The sequence below is a fragment of the Somniosus microcephalus genome, unplaced genomic scaffold, assembly GCF_052327205.1.
Source record: "Somniosus microcephalus isolate GS21.2 unplaced genomic scaffold, FLI_Smic_1.0 unresolved_chr1, whole genome shotgun sequence".
Classification (NCBI taxonomy): Eukaryota; Metazoa; Chordata; class Chondrichthyes; order Squaliformes; family Somniosidae; genus Somniosus; species Somniosus microcephalus.
The window spans coordinates 2,247,286-2,263,616 of NW_028225179.1; the positions used below are offsets into that span (position 1 = coordinate 2,247,286).

Below are 16,331 nucleotides of genomic sequence, written 5' to 3' on the forward strand. Positions count from 1 at the left end.
CTTGAATATATTTAATGTATTGGCCTCTACTGACTTCTGTGGTAGAGAATTCCACAGGTTCACCAGTCTCTGGGTGAAGAAATTCCTCCTCATTTCTGTCCTAAATGGCTTACCCCGTAACCTTAGACTGTGACCCCAGTTCTGGACTCCACGACCATCGGGAACATCCTTCCTGCATCTAGTCTGTCCAGTCCTGTCAGAATTTTATAAGTTTCAATGAGATCCCCTCTCATTCTTCTAAACTCCAGCGAGTACAAGCCCAATCATCCCAATCTCTCCTCATATGTCATTCCTGCCATCCCAGGTATCAGCCTGGTGAATCTTCGTTGAACTCCTTCCACGGCAAGAACATCCTTCCTCAGATAAGGTGACCAAACTGCACACAGTACTCAAGATGTGGTCTCACCAAGGCCCTGTACAACTACAGCAAGACATCCTTGTTCCTGTACTCAAACCCTCTCGCTATGAAGGCCAACATACCATTTGCCTTCTTAACCACCTGCTGCACCTGCATGCTTACCTTCAGCGACTGGTGCTCAAGGACACCCAGGTCTCATTGCACTTCCCCTTCTCCCAATCTATTGCCATTCAAATAATAATCTGCCTTCCTGTTTTTGCCACCAAAGTGGATAACCTCAGATTTATCCACGTTATATTGCATCTGCCATGCTTCTGCCCAATCACCCAACCTGTCCAAATCATCCTGTAGTTTCTCAGCATCCTCCTCACAGCACACACGCCCACCCAGCTTTGTGTCATCTGCAAATTTGGAGATGTTACATCTAGTTCCCTTGTCTAGATCATTAATATATATTGTGAATAGCTGGGGTCCAAGGACCGATCCCTGCGGTACCCCACTAGTCACTGCCTGCCACTCGGAAAAAGACCCGTTTATTCCAACACTTTGCTTCCTGTCTGCCAACCAGTTCTCTATCCAAGCCAATACCTTGCCCCCAATCCCAGGTGCCTTAACTTTACACACTAATCTCTTATGCGGGACCTTATCGAAAGCCTTCTGAAAGTCCAAATACACAACATCCACTGGTTCTCCCTTATCTATTTTACTAGTTACATCCTCAACAATGAAGCTACAAAAAGACCTACACAGGCGGCCAGGGGCCTACCTTCCGTCAGCCTGCAATAAAGCTCTTCCCCACAGCTGCTGACTAATGGCGGCCGCAACACCCACAATTCCCCACGCCCCAGAAACCGCTCTATGCAACGCGCCGATTTCCCCGCTGAGAGTGCGCATGCTCCCCGGGGCTATGGGCCATTCTGGGAGCCTGGCTCCTGTCCTTTGTCCCGAGTCGGACTCAGTGGTACCAGCTGAAGAAACCGGGAAGCGGCGGCTCGGATGGGAGAGGCACTGCACCCTGGGTTTCCTGGTGCCGGGGCCCTGGCCGCACGTCCACCGGACCCAGCCACTCTGATTCTGATTGAGTTTTTGATGAGCTAACAGAGAGGGTTGATGAGGGCAATGTGGTTAACGTGGTGTACATGGATTTCCAAAAGGCGTTCGACAAGTGCCACATTATAGTGAAGGGGTTAAAATTAATCCTCTCAGAATTCAGGCAGCTGAGGTGCCAGCAGAATTAAAATCAGAACAAAGGAGTGGGTTCATGTGAGAATGAATGAGAGCTAAAAGAAACCAGGCGGCGATAAGAAATTTCACAATATAAATTGACTTACGTAAAAATGCAAAACTAAAGAAAGGACAGGCTGAAAAGTGCTATGTGAAAAACAAAGATAAGACAGTACAGATTGAAAAAGTGCTACTCTCGCTAGTCTTGCACAAAAGACAGTGTGAGAAGCTTCAAAAAACCAAGATAAGACACAATTGTGGGACAAGACAGAATGTGTGTTCTGAGTAAGCGATAAGGAATATGCTGCTTTAGCTAAAAATTGTAGACACAGCAGAATATAAGGGTCATGGGAATTTGACCTGTGACCAAAGGCATAGTAAGATGTAACTAATCTTTACTAATACTGAAAAGAATAAATAAGCCATATGTGATCAGGTGATTATTGTAATACAATGTGATTGGATGAAAATGGAATAAAAAGCTGTACCAACCAAGAGAGAACAAGAAGGGTGTCATTAGACCACGGGGTCTATGACCTTCTCCCAGAATGTTCTGTTAATAAACTGTGTACTATCACTTTTACTTTAAGGCAGACTCGAGTGAATTTGTTTTTCACCAACAAATTGGCATGGCGAGCAGGGTGCTACGGAACTGAAAGACTGCCCGTACCAGTGAACCCGGACGAGAAGTCAAATTCTGACCGTCCAGAAATTGAGTCATCTGGGAAGGTGGAGGGACAGTGCCGTAGCATCATGAATCAAGTGAAAGTCTGTAAGAGGTGAGAGAACACAGTTGTGTGAGTGTGGATTGCATGAACTAAGGGAACACTGTGTAGCGATAGACGTCGCGAAGGAATGAGTGATTGACTGATCGACAAGGACAAGGAGGGTGCCTGTCTCATTGACCCTAGCCTGAGCCGGAATTAAGAGAGCGATTGGGCACCACATGATGGCCAGGATCAAGTAGGCTGAGAGACTCCAAAGTACCCTGGGATTGTGAAGTCAATGAATATATGTGTGCTTAATTGTGATTAATTAACCACTTAAAAAGTCTTTTACGACCACCGGGGGTGTTACGAGAGGTAAGATGGAGGGGAGAAATCCCAGGTCACGGATGTACCACGAATAAAGACAGGATCACAGCAAACCCGCACAGAGAAACGCAGCAGAGTAGGTAAGACTGATGTAGGACTGGATATGGTGTCGGGGAAAGAGATGGAATGGGGACCCCCTGGGTCCCTTACCAGGCTCTATGCAGATGACCGGAAGGGTTTGATAGATAAGATGAAAAAGAATGGATGGGATCCGTCTAAGGTACCAGTGTACCAACGAGAATGGTGGGAGACACAAAAGGGAAGTAAGACAAAGAAAGCGGGAGTTTTATTGGTACACCAATTAGTAACAGTCATTCAAAAGACTGAGGAAATTAAAATGAAAATCTACAGGAGCAGGTGACAAAATTAGAGAGAAAAAATTGGCAAAACGAAAGGATAAACAAGGCAAAAGAAGATAGGGACACCGATGAAAAAAGAGGGAATAAAAGAGAATCTTAAAGTTTTACTGACATGGAAGTTATTAACATTTGTGCTGAGGCAAATAAAACACAAGATTTGCAGAGTAGAAGGAACCTTAAAAAATGCTGGAATTTTAGTTTGTGTGAAAGTGTGTGTTAAAGTGTGAAAGTTTTCCTGACTATGAATGTTTAAGAAGTTACAGTATTTCTTTTGTCTGAAAGTCTGTCTTTAAAAGAAAGATTCTGTTATGTTTGTTTTAGCTCCACCCACTCCTCTGTGTTAAAAGTGTTTAAAAACTTTTGTCTAGTCTTGGATTTTGGAAGTTTTAAGAATGTGCGAATAAGATTGTGCCGCAAGAATTGGAAAAAAAACCTTTGAACTAATTTAAGTTAAGATGGTGTGTAAAAACTGAGAAGAGCAACAAAAAGTTTGTTTAACAAAAGATTAAGGGCTAGAAATTCGGTCTCGCCCCGTTTGGGGCGCTAGTCCTGGCAAAGCGCAAAGTTTAGCGCCAGGCGCAACTTGTCGCTGTATTGGGTCCCTGATGGTGATTGCGGCGCTAAATCAGGCGCTGCACGCTACTCTTAAGGCACTAATTTGGAGGCGCAACCCAATTTCGCCGCGGTGGGGCGCAGCGCAGGTGCTGTCAATAATCAGTGACCCCGAGACACACTGGCGCCGGACAGCACTTAAAGGGGCGGGTCAATTGGAATCACAAGACACAACACTTCCTGGCACGCCTTAAATTCGGTGGAAGCTAAACAGAGGCACTCCAGGCTCTGCAAAGATGCAAAGGGTCAGGCAGAGGGCTGTACGCTTTGATGAGGGGGCCCTGGAGGCTTTGGTTGGCGCTGTGGAGCGCCGGCGTGAAACGCTATATCCCCAGGATGGCAGGAGGGCGCCACATGCCGAACACAGGCGCGCCTGGAGGGACGTGGCCACCAGAGTGGGCTCCAGGAGCGTGGTCCCTCGCACTGCAGTCCAGTGCCAGAAGAAGTTCAACGACCTCACTCGGGTCGTCAGGGTGAGTGCCTTTTCCACGATCTTGTTCATCCCTCCATGTGCACCTGACTTTCTGGCTAGAGGGGGGGCGAGCTGCCAAAGGCCATCTGCCAGCCAGCACCCCTGGCCCTTTCAGGAAAGACACATGCACATGCTGCTCAGTGCATGATGTAAGGGCTATTCAACCATGGGGGGCAGCTGATGTGTGCTCAGTGCAGGATGTTTCAGCAATTTCCATCCTTTCTGTTGCAGGGGAAGCTGGCACATAACCGACACCAGCAAATGGCCACCGGAGGCGGATGTGCCCAGATCCAGGCTCTCACCGAGCTGGAGGAGAGGGTCCAACATATCATGGGGACCCGGCTGACTGGTCCTGCCGCCTCTGGAGCTGCCGACCCCATAGTGGCCTACGATCGTAAGGCTATCGCCTTTTGGATCTCTCTCCTCCCAACTGTTCCCCCCAGCAGCATGATCTCTGACTGTGGATCCACTGCAGTATATTGCAGCACTCATTCCTCCCTCGCTGCCACCCTGTCCTCACGTTAATGCCACTCCTGCACCTCCATGCCTCCCTCACTGCCATCCTGTCCTCACGTTAATGCCACTCCTGCACCTCCATGCCTCCCTTGCTGCCACCCTGTCATAGAAACATAGAAGATAGGAGCAGGAGTAGGCCATTCGGCCCTCCGAGCCTGCTCCGCCATTCAACGAGATCATGGCTGATCATCCAAACCCTAGCACCCGGTCCCTACACTGACAGCCATCCCACACAAGCCCTATCCCTGTAACCCCATAACCCCACGTATTTAATGCCCCTAACACTAAGGGCCAATTTTTGTCATGGCCAATCAACCTAACCCGCACATCTTTGGACTGTGGGACGAAACCGGAGCAGCCAGAGAAAACCCACGCAAACACGGGGAGAATGTGCAAACTCCACACAGACAGTCACCCGAGGCCGGATTTGAACCCGGGTCCCTGGCGCTGTGAGGCAAGAGTGCTAACCACTATGCCACCGTGCCGCCCACGCCTCACGTTAATGCCACTCCTGCACCTCCATGCCTCCCTCGCTGCCACCCTGTCCTCACGTTAATGCCACTCCTGTACCTCCCTGCTTTCAGCTGCTGACTCGTCCGGGGAGGAGTCGGGCCCTGAAGCTGCCACTATGGGTGACTCTGGAGGCGGCGACCAGGATGAAGCCGAAACACCAGATGAAGCTGCAGGCAAGCCAGCGCAGTGGCGGACTGGGGGCACACCATCCCGGGAGGGGAGCGGGGGGGACACCACGGACGAGGATCCACTAGCGGGCCCCAGTGGCCTGCAGCAATGCAGGGGGAGAAGGGAAGCTCGGGGGCCGTCTCCCCGGAGGGTGAGTCAGGCCACCAGTGCTGCTGCAGAGAGTGCAGAGGATGTACGTGCCCTCAGGAAAATGAGCGCTCAGGCTGGCCGGAGGCACACTGAGCTCATGGCTGCAGTGGCAAGGTTGCCTCAAGCCACCGAGACACTGACGACCACTGTCCAAGACATTGGTGCAGCACAGGCCCGGAGTGCGCAGGACTTCAGGTCAGCTTTGGAAAGGTCTGTCCAGGGCTTCAGCGCAGCGATGGATAGGTCTGTGCAGGGCTTCAGTGGGGCAATGGAAATAAGTGTCCAGGGCTTCACCGAAGCAATAGAGAGGAGTCTCCATGGCTTTGCCGAAGCACTGGCACCTGCCACGTAAGGGCTAAGTGCTGCCACGCAGTCACTCGCTGGTCTCCTGCAGAGGCACATGGAGGCCACACGACCAGTGACTGCTGCCACCCTCGATGGCTCAGGCATGATTACCCAGGGACCTCACAGCACCGCAGCAGACCAGCAATCTGTGCTCCCACAGATTGCTCCGGCTGCTGAGGTACTGCCCCATGGGAGTGCCAGTGTGTTGGTCGAGCAGGGAGGTGCTGTCCTCTCTCAGGATGACAGCATTCCTGCTCCCACCACTGGCACTTCACTGCAGCTGCCAGCACCTGCAGGACAGACTTGCTCCACCCATGCACAGGTGGAGCAGTCAGCAGCCGGGCCCTCTAGGCCCAGAGGTCATCCAGGCCACACCTCAGGGGCATCTGCACTCCGGGACAGTCAGCAGGCCTCCCCCAGCCTTGTTGCAGCCACTGGGGCCCCCTTAAGGAGGAGCTTCAGGGTGGGAAGGGGACAGGCGTCCAAAAGACCACGCTCCCCATCAGGGGGGAAGAACTGAAGGGTGCCCCTGAAGTGTCTGGCCAGTTGGAACCAAGCCCAGCGGAATGTCTCTGCCTACTGTCATGTTTTATTTCATCTGTCTCACGGGAGGGAGAGATGAATGTGTCCGTCTGTGACTTTTGATTTCTGTTCGTTTTGTTTAGTAATGTTGGAAGGGAGCACGTTTTTGTAAATAAACACTTTTTTATTCCTTAAGAATGGCCATGCCTGCTATTTGTATGCATCTTGCCCTTCACAGGCTTGGGGGTATGAGGTCGGTTCCATTCCTGTTCTTGGATTGGCTGCAAGCATTCCGTCAGAGTGGCCTAGAATCGATTTGTGATCAGCCTCAGACGCATGGCCCTTCCAGTTAGAACCTCCCTCCCATCCTCCTCCTCCTCCTCCTCCTCCGCTGGGGCGGCAATGTCTGGTGGCATTGGCTGGGTACGCAGGATAGCAAGGTTATGGAGCATGCAGCAAACAACCACAAAGTGTGAGACTCGCTCAGGCGAATACTGCAGTGCTCCGCCGGAATGGTCCAGACAGCGGAACCGCTGCTTCAGCATGCCGATTGTCTGTTCAACAATGTTCCACGTGGCCTGATGGCTCGCATTGTAGCGCTCTTCAGCAGGGGTTCTGGGCATCCGGAGCGGGGTCATCAGCCACGGGCACAGAGGATAGCCCTTGTCCCCGAGAAGCCAGCCTTCTGGTTGAAGCAGTGCCTCAAAAAGGTCTGCAACAGTAGTCTGGCGCAAGATGAAGGCGTCATGGCTGCTGCCTGGGAACTGCGCATTCACTGCAAGGATCAGGTGTCGGTGGTCACAGACCAGCTGGACATTGAGGGAATGGAACCCCTTGCAGTTGTGGAACTCCTCCGGATTTAATACAGGTGCCCGCAAAGCCACATGCGTGCAGTCAATGGCACCCTGCACCATGGGGAAGTCCGCGATTGCTGCGAAGCCCTCTGCGCACTCCTGCTGCTTGTCCAGGGTCATTGGGAAGGAGATGTACTGCCACCTCCTTCTAAACAGGGCATCAGTCACTTGACGGATGCAGCAATGCACCGCAAACTGGGAGATGCTGGCTATGTCGCCAGATGCAGCCTGAAAAGAGCCGCTCGCGTAGAAGTTCAGGGCAACAGTCATCTTCACAGCCACCGACAGAGATGTCCTACACCTTAACTGAGGCTGCAGATCTGTCTGAAGCAGGTGGCACAGCTCAGTCACCACCTCCTTTCTGAAGCGCAGCCTTCGGACACACTGCTCCTCCGACATGTTCATGTAGGAAAACTGCTGGCGGAAAACCCTGGCAGTGTAAGGTCTGGTGTGGTGACGTCTGTAGGCCCTCCTCTGTCTGGCCACGGCCGGCCCCCTCTCCCTGCGTCTCAGTGCCCTTTGCAGATAATGCAGCAGCAGGATGTCTGCGTCCAATGCAGCCCCCATAATAAGTGCGTGCAGGTAGTTTTGCTGTTCTTAATGCTCACCAGCAGTAAAGCAATGGTCCGAATGGCGAAGTTCCTCTGCCAGCATGGACCCAGTGGTCAAAAGGCTCTCTGTGTGCAGCTCAGCAACTCCTTGTAGCGCTCGAGGAAGTTGTGCTGCAGAAATGGCTGCCGCTTTTAAACCACACCAGTCCCCTTTAAATAACGCCCCTGCAGCACGAGTGCAACTTGGTAAGGTTCCAGGTAAGCTATCACTAATAGCGCCAGGCGCTACGCAGGGGTGGGCCACTGAATTTGCGGACGGGGGCGCCCAAAAGGCGTTGCACACTCAAATGAGGTCATTATCTGCCTGCGCCCATGAGCGGGCGCTAAGAGTCAGCACCGGCGCTAAAACCATGCTCAATATGGGGCGAGGCACTAGGCTCCCTGCGCCCACCCGGAAATTGGCTAGCGCCCCATTTTTTGGCCTCTTTAGGCGTTATTTGGAGGTGCTAGCAACCCAATTTCTAGCCCTACGTTTCAGTCTAAGATTTAACCTTGGAGTCGCGGTTGCTATGGTGAAATCTTCTAAAGCAGTTTGATTTGATAAGAAAATATGACGTAATTTACTGTTTTCTGCAAGAATGTGCTATTTTGTTTTGTTTGTCTGTTCATAGTTTTACAAAAGATAAGCTTCTGCCTTAAAGTTACAGTTGCCAATGTGCTTTTGTTATATGGAAGTTACCTTGTAAACTAATTGCAGCACTTCTGTCTCTAATGTTAAAAACACTGTGTAAGCTACCTAGCCTGAGAATCACTTGTTTCTGAAATTGGAAATGGAAGATAAATTGATAGAGATGAAATTGAACATTGATAAAACCTGTCAGTTCAACTGTACTGCTATTTGGATTTTGGGATAATTTTGAAATGACAAAATGGACTCAGGCACTATATATTTGGTTACTTTTGGGAAAATAAAAGATCCTCTCAAAATAATGATAATAAAATGTATTAATAACTTGAATCAAGTGAGAACGTTTGATCTATGCTTTCTATCTTAAATATTGTACTGGACCGTAAAGTTTTTCCAGGACTCATGAATGAGATATGAATGGTAATTAAAGGAAAGTGATTGAGAGTGTAAGATTGAAACAGGAGAACTACACTACTGAATGGGAATTTTCAAAATTTTCTAGTGAAAGTCAGGAAAATGTAGTTAAGAATAGTAAACTGATAGCTTTCTCTTGGAGACATTTGTGTCCCTGCCTTTAATGAACTTTTAAGAAAACTGAATTTGATAGTCTGGCCACTACCCAAGACATCGGGACCATGCAGAGGAAGATGAGCAAAGATCTCCAGGCGACTACAATCTTTCAATAAGATACCTGAAAGCCCGAGAAAGGCTTGTATCGGATGGCACGTGTGGCACGATATTGAGATACTGATATGAGTGTGCAAATGTGATTCAATACATATGAGGTAATTACCATCCAGGAATGTATGGTGAATCTGCACTGAAGAATGGGTCTCAGACATGCTCAGTTACTTGACAACAGCAAGACATGAAATGGTTAATGTGGCTCAGGAGAGCGAGGCAACTTTTAAAGCATACTCCATCGAGAAACTATCTAATTAATGAAACAATCAGAATAGAGTTAAACACACGGGTACCTGTTAGAGGGATTAAAGTTGAAGTGGAGAGTTGCAAGGAATCTGGATTGATACAATCGAGGGCTAAGGAGAAATCATGTTTAGTAAGAATTATCCACAAGATGGATACGAGCAAAAGAGAGATCCGGAGAATCTTTTAAATCCATGATTTGTTGATTAGATGTTAAGCTGTAATGTATTTGATATGATTGTAAGACTGAATTTAACTGTGACTGTAATAATTGTGTTTTGTAAGTAACAGAGCATGGGAAAAACCAGTACGAATCCAGTATGAGGTGATTTTAGTGGTGCCCCCTGTGTCACTACTACTGCAATTACCATGCTTTACGGGTCTAACAGGACCTGTCCCATCAACCAACACGTTTTTAAGTATGAGCTACACAATTATGTGGCACAATTCAGATACACGGATATGACATTCCCCTGTTGTTTGTGGGTTTCAGTGAGCTCATGATGCGACTGAACTCCTCCCTAAAGCATTTTTATGTTTTGGAGCAAGACAACTCAAGAATAGATATTGAAATTGACAGCAGAGGGGACAACTCGCATTGATGGGATATTGGGCTCAATATATCAGCACACCCTTAGGTTTGTATTATTTCACATGCTCTGGTAGTTATCCAACGTGTAATGATAGTGTATTTGATATATGTAACGTGTGTAGTAAGACTTTGATACATAAGCCAATTGGGTGCTCATGCCCATGACTGACAAGCACTAACAAATTAATTGAGCACACCAAAAGAGAAGATCCGAAGCAATGTAGAGGAGACCCCAGGCGGGGTAACATCAGGAAAGATAGAAGAAACAGAGGAGACCCCAGGCGGGGTAGAATTGGAACACCGGAACAGTGAATTGAATTTGAGTAAGGGGTCAGAGGTTGCTCCTTCTCCTCAAGGGAATGGACTGTAAGGAAGGGAGAAATCTTCAAGACTCCCTACTAACTAACGCCCAAGTTGAGAGAGCAATAAGAGCTGGCTAGATTAGTCAAGAGCCGATTGTGAGAAGTCAATAAAGGTATTTCCTTCTCAAAAAAAAGGGAATTGTAAGAAATAGCTATTAGATTCAAAGATGGGTTTTAATTCTTAGACCAGGGACTGACAACAGGCAAGCGGAAAAAGATAGCATAAATGCCAGCAAGGTCGAATATCAAGCATCAAAAGACAAATAGAAATGAGAAGGACTTCTAATTGTCAATATAGTTGTAGTATTATTTTGTGTTATGATGACGGTTCTGAAAGCATGCTGTAGGGCAGCTGTGTCCCGAATAGTGCCGGTTGCTGCAGTTGATATAATCAATATTGAGCCAGAAACCGAACAGTTAATGCGGGATAATGAACTGATAGCGATAGTAACATACATGTAAAGTTCATTAGTCATTTGCACAGACTACCACGCCTAGCACAACAAGATAGACAGAGGGGAAAGACGAACTTAGGTACTAAGTTTAAGCCATCAGTGTAGGAGTAATCCCGGGGATGGTAAAAGTGGAAGAGAAGTTGGTATCCCTAGCCAAAGTTTAAATTTGGTGCGGGACCAACAGGAGGGATTGAAAGGGTTAAAAGCAAATCCTTTCAGTGTTTAAAATGCAGGGCAAACAAATTAAAGAGAGAGGGGTCATGTGCGAGATCACTAAGAGCTGAGGAGAAGCCAGGTGATGATAAAATGTCTGCCCAGCTCAAGGACTTTATACAATGGAGCCTTACAAGAATAAGATAAGGCATAGCCACCAAGCTACACACAACTAATGCTGAAGTGTGAGAAAGATTTAATAAAAAGTCAGCTAAACTTAAAGTAGTAACATAAAGAAACAAAATGGCTTGCGTAGATTATTAAAGAAGCCTCAGCCTAGCAAATATGGTCTGGCAGCCTGTAGAACCAGACGTCATAATCCAGGTGGCAGAGATAAGAAATAGAACAGAAAGAATGGGCTCAGTTACAAACGAGTTGTTGATACTGTAACCTATGACCTGCAGCCCAGTATTGCAGACCAAGAAGGGTCACGAGGGCCTAACCGCCAGAATCATTGCAGGGGAGGATTAATTAGCTATTGTATTGAAGGGGTTAAATTGAACCCTCTCAGAATTCGGACAGCCGAGGTGACCACTAATTAAGTGATGCCAGCAAAATTAAAATCAGAACAAAGGAGTGGGGTCATGTGAAAGTGACGAAAAGAAACCAGGTTGAGATAAGAAATATCACAATAAAAATTGACTTACGTAAAAAGGCAAAACTAAACAAACAACAATGTGAGAAGCTTCGAAAAACCAAGATAAGACGCAGTTGTGGGACCAGACAGAATATGTGCGTTTTGCGTAACCGATAATGAATATGCTGCTTTAGCTAAAAATTGTAGACACAGCAGAATATAGGGGTCATGGGAATTTGACCTGTAACCAAAGGCATAGTAAGATGTAACTAACCTTTACTAATACTGAAAAGAATCCATATGTGATCAGGTGATTATTGTAATACAATGTGATCAGGTGATTATTGTAATACAATGTGATTGGATGAAAATAGAATAAAAAGCTGTACCAACCAAGAGAGAACGAGAAGGTGCTCGCACAGACCGCGGGGTCTGAGACTCTTCTCCCAGAGCTCTGATAATAAACTGCATCTTTTTACTTTTACACGGTTTAGATGTGAATTTATTTTCACCACAACAAATTGGCGCTGCGAGCAGGGTACTTCGGAGCTGGAAGACCGCCTGCACCAGTGAATGGGGCGAGTAGTCAAATCTTGACCATCCAGAAATTGGATCACTCGGAAGGGCGGTGTGACAGCGATGCAGTACCAAAAGAATCTGGTATCCGTGACGGGTGAGAGATGCAGTTTAAATAGTGGATAAGTTTAAACACTGGATAAGTTCAAATAGTGGATAAGTCTAAATAAGTGGTTAAGTTGATTGACATCTGGTGTGTTATTTCGGAATGTAAATGTCTCGAGGACCCATACTGAGCCGGAATTAAGAGGGCAATTGGGTCCCACGTGAAGGCCAGAGTTAGTTGGGAATCCGAGACAGACTAAAAGTCTCTCTGTTGTATTGCATGACGCGACGTATGGTAATAATAATGTATTAACGACTACAAGTGAAATAATCACCTCTGACAGCGAGATAGTTACAAGTCAGGACTGCTATCACTAGTGGTGGATGATAGGTAGACCTCTGAGAAGGAGGTACTAGGGAGGACCAGAACGCGGTAGACTAGTATCAAAAATAATACATTATGACAGAAGGCGGAGGCCCAGATTGGGGACCGCCGGGATCATTGAGTTGGCTCTATGCTGACGATCAGAAAGGTTTGATAGATAAGATGAAAAAGGATGGATGGGATCCGTCTAAGGTACCAGTGTACCAACAAGAATGGTGGGAGACACAAAAGGGAAGTAAGACAAAGAAAGCGGGAGTTATATTGGTACACCAATTAGTAACGGTCATTCAAAAGACCGAGGAAATTAAAACGAAAATCTACAGGAGGTGACAAAATTAGAGGAAAAAAATTGGCAAAACTAAAGGATAAACAAGGAGAAAGAAGATAGGGACACCGATGGAAAAAGAGGGGAAAAAAAAGAGAAACTTAAAGTTTTACTGACATGGAAGTTATTAACATCTGTGCCGAGACAAATAAAACACAAGATTTTCTGAGTGAAAGGAACCTTAAAAAATGCTGGAATTTCAGTTTGTGTGAAAGTTTTCCTGACTATGAATGTTTAAGAAGTTACAGTATTTCTTTTGTCTGAAAGTCTGTCTTTAAAAGAAAGATTCTGTTATGTTTGTTTTAGCTCCACCCACTTCTCTGTGTTAAAAGCGTTAAAATACTTTTGTCTTGTCTTGGATTTTGGAAGTTTTACGAATGTGCGAATAAGATTGTGCCCCAAGAATTAAAAAAAAACATTTGAACTAATTTAAGTTAAGCTGGTGTGTAAAAACTGAGAAGAGCAACAAAAAGTTTGTTTAACGAAAGATTAAGTTTCAGTCTAAGATTTAACCTTGGAGTCGCGATTGCTATGGTGAAATCTTCTAAAGCAGTTTGATTTGATAAGAAAATATGATGTAATTTACTGTTTTCTACAAGAATGTGCTATTTTGTTTTGTTTGTCTGTCCATAGTTTTACAAAAGATAAGCTTCTGCCTTAAAGTTATAGTTGCCAATGTGTTTGGAAGAAAATTAATTTGAATGTTTACAAGATCTGGATTAAATTGGAGTTATGAGGTTAATTAACCTATTAAAACCAGACTTTCATTGTGGCCACGGTGAAATTTTGGTTGGTGTAAATTTGTGTTGACCGCATTGAATAAGATAACTCCGCTCCGCAAGAACATCCGATAGTTGCAGAGTTCCTTACAAAGACTTACTTAGCTTGTGAACTTTGCTCAATCCCGTCTTTCTTCACTGTCCATATTACCTCCGTGTTCGTGTTTAGTTAAAGTGTGAAAACACAACTGTCTTTCGATCAGGGAAGTGTTTTTTTTTTATTTACATGAATTGACGCAGTTGCGTGCATTTGATAATGTTTTGCTCCACCTTCTTAAAAACCTACAAAGGAGTTAACCCTTTCCACTGACAGCTGTTTAAGTTCACCAAGCAACAACTTTAGTATGAAATCTAAAGATATTGGACATTATTAAATTTAAGTTTCTTAATTTTAAGTTATTATTTCACCACAGTGACAGAGGGAAAATTAAGATTTGATAAATTAACCCCTTAGGCTCTAAGCAGAGTCACAATGGATTCCCTTCTTTCTTCTGTTATATGGAAGTTACCTTGTAAACTAATTGCAGCACTTCTGTCTCTAATGTTAAAAACACTGTGTAAGCTACCTAGCCTGAGAATCACTTGTTTCTGAAATTGGAAATGGAAGATAAATTGATAGAGATGAAATTGAACATTGATAAAACCTGTCAGTTCAACTGTACTGCTATTTGGATTTTGGGATAATTTTGAAATGACAAAATGGACTCAGGCACTATATATTTGGTTACTTTTGGGAAAATAAAAGATCCTCTAAAAATAATGATAATAAAATGTGTTAATAACTTGAATCAAGTGAGAATGTTTGATCTATGCTTTCTATCTTAAATATTGTACTGGACAGTAAAGTTTTTCCAGGACTCATGAATGAGATATGAATGGTAATTAAAGGAAAGTGATTGAGAGTGTAAGATTGAAACAGGAGAATTACACTACTGAATGGGAATTTTCAAAATTTTCTAGTGAAAGTCAGGAAAATGTAGTTAAGAATAGTAAACTGATAGCTTTCTCTTGGAGACATTTGTGTCCCTGCCTTTAATGAACTTTTAAGAAAACTGAATTTGATAGTCTGGCCACTACCCAAGGCATCGGGACCATGCAGAGGAAGATGAGCAAAGATCTCCAGGCGACTACAATCTTTCAATAAGATACCTGAAAGCCCGAGAAAGGCTTGTATCGGATGGCACGATATTGAGATACTGATATGAGTGTGCAAATGTGATTCAATACGTATGAGGTAATTACCATCCAGGAATGTATGGTGAGTTTGCACTGAAGAATGGGTCTCAGACATGCTCAGTTACTTGACAACAGCAAGACATGAAATGGTTAATGTGGCTCAGGAGAGCGAGACAACTTTTAAAGCATACTCCATTGAGAAACTATCTAATTAATGAAACAATCAGAATAGAGTTAAACACAAGGGTACCTGTTAGAGGGATTGAAGTTGAAGTGGAGAGTTGCAAGGAATCTGGATTGATACAATCGAGGGCTAAGGAGAAATCATGATTAGTAAGAATTATCCACAAGATGGATATGAGCAAAAGAGAGATCCAGAGAATCTTTTAAATCCATGATTTGTTGATTAGATGTTAAACTGTAATGTATTTGATATGATTGTAAGACTGAATTTAACTGTGACTGTAATAATTGTGTTTTGTAGGTAACAGAGCGTGGGAAAAACCAGTACCAATCCAGTATGAGGTGATTTTAGTGGTGCCTCCTGTGTCACTACTACTGCAATTACCATGCTTTACGGGTCTAACAGGACCTGTCCCATCAACCAACACGTTTTTAAGTATGAGCTACACAATTATGTGGCACAATTCGGATACTCGGATATGACATTCCCCTGTTGTTTGTGGGTTTCAGTGAGCTCATGATGCGACTGAACTCCTCCCTAAAGCATTTTTATGTTTTGGAGCAAGACAACTCAAGAATAGATATTGAAATTGACAGCATAGGGGACAACTCACATTGATGGGATATTGGGCTCAATATATCAGCACACCCTTAGGTTTGTATTATTTCACATGCTCTGGTAGTTATCCAACATGTAATGATAGTGTAGTTGATATATGTAACGTGTGTAGTAAGACTTTGATACATAAGCCAATTGGGTGCTCATGCCCATGACTGACAAGCACTAACAAATTAATTGAGCACACCAAAAGAGAAGATCCGAAGCAATGTAGAGGAGACCCCAGGCGGGGTAACATCAGGAAAGATAGAAGAAACAGAGGAGACCCCAGGCGGGGCAGAATTGGAACACCGGAACAGTGAATTGAATTTGAGTAAGGGGTCAGAGGTTGCTCCTTCTCCTCAAGGGAATGGACTGTAAGGAAGGGAGAAATCTTCAAGACTCCCTACTAACTAACGCCCAAGTTGAGAGAGCAATAAGAGCTGGCTAGATTAGTCAAGAGCCGATTGTGAGAAGTCAATAAAGGTATTTCCTTCTCAAAAAAAAGGGAATTGTAAGAAATAGCTATTAGATTCAAAGATGGGTTTTAATTCTTAGACCAGGGACTGACAACAGGCAAGCGGAAAAAGATAGCATAAATGCCAGCAAGGTCGAATATCAAGCATCAAAAGACAAATAGAAATGAGAAGGACTTCTAATTGTCAATATAGTTGTAGTATTATTTTGTGTTATGATGACGGTTCTGAAAGCA

At 45.2% G+C, this 16,331-nt stretch overlaps 1 long non-coding RNA gene across 1 annotated transcript; it reads left to right on the forward strand.

The window, feature by feature from the left end:
- The first annotated feature begins 8,970 nt into the window (after positions 1–8,970).
- On the forward strand, positions 8,971–12,036 carry LOC147093165 (uncharacterized). The gene is made up of 2 exons (XR_015074678.1): positions 8,971–10,420; positions 10,454–12,036. It is a non-coding gene; the product is annotated as an uncharacterized LOC147093165 (long non-coding RNA).
- Positions 12,037–16,331: the final 4,295 nt, after the last annotated feature.